At 39.3% G+C, this 3,877-nt stretch overlaps 1 pseudogene across 1 annotated transcript; it reads right to left on the bottom strand.

The window, feature by feature from the left end:
• Positions 1 to 743: 743 nt before the first annotated feature.
• LOC126936551 (nucleosome assembly protein 1-like 1) lies at positions 744 to 3,877 on the bottom strand (annotated as a pseudogene). The gene is made up of 2 exons (XR_007719442.1): positions 3,862 to 3,877; positions 744 to 2,011 (listed from the first exon to the last, which is right to left on the bottom strand). The product of XR_007719442.1 is annotated as a nucleosome assembly protein 1-like 1 (transcript).

Below are 3,877 nucleotides of genomic sequence, written 5' to 3'. Positions count from 1 at the left end.
TAGTAGAGATGGGGTTTCTCAATATTGCCCAGGCTGGTCTTGAACTCCTGGGCTCAAGCAATCCACCTACCTTGGCCTTCCACAGCACTGGGATTACAAGTGTGAGCCAAAACGCCTGGTCTCACACTATACTTTTGAGTTGTGTTGCTCAGCCCTCTCAGAAGCTCCTGGAGGAGCCAGATTTCAAGCTCTGCAGTGCCTAGAAATGGTGCGAGGGATACTGAGTGGGTCACTGCAGGGTCTTGGAGACAGGTGAAGCTAAGAGAGTCTGATGAGGCCACATAAGATGTTTTTCTTTTTCTTTTTTCTTTTTTGAGATAGGGTCTCACTCTGTCATCTAAACTGGAGCACAGTGGCGCGATCGTGGCTCACTGTAACCTCTGTGTCCTGGGCTCCAGCGATCCTCCTACCTCAGCTTCTTGAATAGCTGGTATTACAAGTGCATGCCATTACACCCGGCTAATTTTTTATAATTTTTGTAGAGACAGAGTTTCACCATGTTGTACAGGCTGGTTTTGAACTCCTGGGCTCAAGCAATCTATCTGCCTCGGCCTCCCAAAGTGCCGGGATTACAGTTGTGAGCCGCCACGCCCAGCCAAGATGTTCTTAATACAGGTATTTCCTTGTATGTCTTTAATTTTGGGCCTTATACCTAAAACGTGCTCAACAAAAGTTTGTGTGGTTTTTTTTTTTTTTTTGCAATTTATTTATTGAAAATTTATACATATATTGTTTGGCTGTAGAATTCTAAAATCATATTTTCCAAAATGTTTTTATTCCAAATCATAGAATAATTATAGCAAAGGAATACATAAGTCATTCAATTTGCTTCTCAATGTGTTAAACACAGAGAGAATTATTTGCTCATTTGGTAAACATTACCTTGTCTGCTTCTTCACCTTCTTCATCATAAACACCATCATCAACTTCAATAGCTTCTCCAGTCAAGTATGACACTGCTCTTAGGATTATACACTCACGTAAAAAGTGACCTATTTTTGAGGTCTGTGCATCATCTCCACTCTCAGGAGCTTCAGGAGGGGCAAAAAAATTAAAGAAAGAGTCACTGGAAACTGTGTTAGTCACAGTACGAACTGTCCCACTTCCCTTGTTTTTCTGCTGCTTCTTAATAGTTTTCAAAGTGACATCCTTTCCTTTTTTCCAATCTGTCTGGCACTCTGTACAACCCGTAATTTCTCATCCATTAAAAGAAAAGGGATCAAAATCATCTGGTCCTGACCTCATCCTGTATGTCTTTGTTAGCACTTCATTTGTAAAATAGTCATTGGGTTCACAGTGAAACTCTAAGACAAAACTCATAGGCTGGCCAGCAGCTGAGAGCTTCACTTTAGTATCTTTCAAGTGTTTCAGAATAGGTTCATCATGTTGCTGAACCATATCACTGAACAAGTCAACATCCTTTAAAACAGTTAACCAAAATTCAGGACTTCCTTTGGGGTCTTCTTTTTCTTCATCCTTTTTCTCATCTTCGATCTTGGCCTTTTCTTTCAACTCCTCCAAAATCTCATCTTCTTTATTTGATTTCCATTCACATTCTTCTTCCGTGGGTTCATCAATTGCATTAATAATCTCAAATCGCTTATCAAGTAGAGGCTGATAGAGAACAGCATACTTCCTTTCAAGACTGTGAACTTCCTCATAGAATTTGGTTTCTATCTGTGCACATTTAATTTAACTTGCAGGTTTTTGAGAGTATTCACTCGTCTTTTAACTACCCTAGGCAGGCTTTCAATATATCCTGTTGGTGTTTCTACCAGACCATCAAGTCTTTCTTGAAGGGCTGCAAGAATCTGAGGATTTTTGCATCATCTGAACAGTTAGCTGACATGCTTTGATTTTTGTTTCTTCACTCGTTTCTTTTTCTTTTACTTCTTCAACATCATCCAAATCTTGATCAAGTTCAGATTGTCAATGTCTGCCATGTTGTAAGAACTCCAAATATCGGCGGCCAGTATGGGGAGCCAGGAGACCTGAGCTGCGCAGGCAGTGACTCAAGGCGGCAGTGGTGGCAGGAGGAGCAGGAGGTGGCACCGCGAGCAGATGGTGCTAAAAAAGAACCAAAGTTTTTTAACTCATCAATTTATTTGAAGTGATATTAATAAAAATACTTCCCATTATTGTAGGGAGACATTAATGTGTAATAATTAAGAGTTCAGCCTCTAGACACAGACTACCTGAGTTTTAATATGAGCTCTGATACTGATTGTCAATGCACTTCATATCTCAGTTTTCTCATTTGTAATAATGGGACTAATGCTTAAAATAATACTTAGTGCACAGAAGGAACTTATATATATAAGCAGTAACTGTTATTATTATAAATAGCTTTTATCCAGTGTTTGCTACTTGCCAGTCACTGTATTAAGTGCTTTGTGTGTATCATCTCAATTAATCCTCCCAGCAAACCACTGAAGTAGGTCCTATTAACAACTCTATATGAGGTATTATTACTCTTTACAAATGATGAAGCCACTTACTACTTTACAAATGACGAAATCAAGACTCCAAGAGTTTAAGTTATTTGACTGACATCAAATAAGGTACAGTCAGAATGTGATACAAGTTTGTGGACTCTAGTTACTCTATTATGTTATTCTTGGAGAACCAATTTTAACATGTATTTAGTATTATAAAAGCACCTACTTCAGGCCTGGAATGTATTAAATGTCACTTAGTATCTAACAACCTTCCCACCTCATCCCTGAGGACTTGAGTACTTGGCTCATGGTATTTCACTTATCAGTCTCTCAGTTCCTTCAATATGTCCCCTGATGGCATAAATAGCTACACCACATCATCTACCAGCACCGGTTAGCATACTAGATCCAATCATTTCCTGGAACTATTCTAATGAAATGGTAAACTCTGGTTATTATCAAAGACCTCTTGGTTCTTTCTTACTCAATCCTGTAACAACAGCTCTTTAATCTCATACATATCTCCTTTTCTTTAATCTGTCATTTCTTCCAGTCTATTATACTTCTCAAACCTCTTCCACCTTTTCCACTGCCTGGATTCTATGATTGATGATTTAAATATTTTCTTACCAATACCATGTGTTATTTTCCTTCTTGTACAACCCCCAGAAAAACTTCAAAATTGGGTTGGTGTTATGCTTTTCCCCTTCTACCTGAATGATTACATTTTGATGGAGAAAACCACATAATCATGCAAGCTCCATCACTATACACTAATGGTCTCCAACCTCAGCCAGGACCTCAGCATCACTTATCAATTCTCTGATTTTTCAACTCTCATTTTTCCTAATGACTATTCCAAACCTTCACCACCTTCTTCAAGCATCCTTCTCAAGTCCCATACCTTGAGTTCAGTAAACAACGTTTGCTCCAAATTCATCAAGATAATTGGGGGCGTTAGTTATTGGAGTTTCAGAGATCCATCCTTGGCTACAACTTTCTGGTTCCATATTCTTCTTGAGAGATCGCTTCCACTTTAATGGTATAAATACTACTTTATGCTGATGACTTTTAAATCCGTATTTCCACTTGGAGTTCTCTACCTAGTGGACATCTGTGGTTGGAGGCCCCATAGTGTCTTAGTCTGTTTCTGCTGCTATAACAAAATGCCTTAGATTGGGTACTTTTTAAGCAACAGAAATTTATTTCTCATAGTTCTGGAGGTTGGGAAATCCAAGTTCAAGGTGCCTATAGATTCAGGGTCTGGTAAGTGCCCGCTCCTTACAGATGGTGACCTCTCTGTGTCCTCCCATGGCAGAAGGGACAGAAGGGGCTAGCTAACTCCTTGAAGCCCTTTTATAAGGTCATGAAGCTTGCTCATGAGGGTTGTCCTCATGACTTAGTCAGCTTCTAAAGTTCTCACCTCTTAATACTATCAT

This window comes from Macaca thibetana, chromosome 14, assembly GCF_024542745.1.
Source record: "Macaca thibetana thibetana isolate TM-01 chromosome 14, ASM2454274v1, whole genome shotgun sequence".
Classification (NCBI taxonomy): Eukaryota; Metazoa; Chordata; class Mammalia; order Primates; family Cercopithecidae; genus Macaca; species Macaca thibetana.
This window is presented reverse-complemented; position numbering and strand designations above follow the sequence as displayed.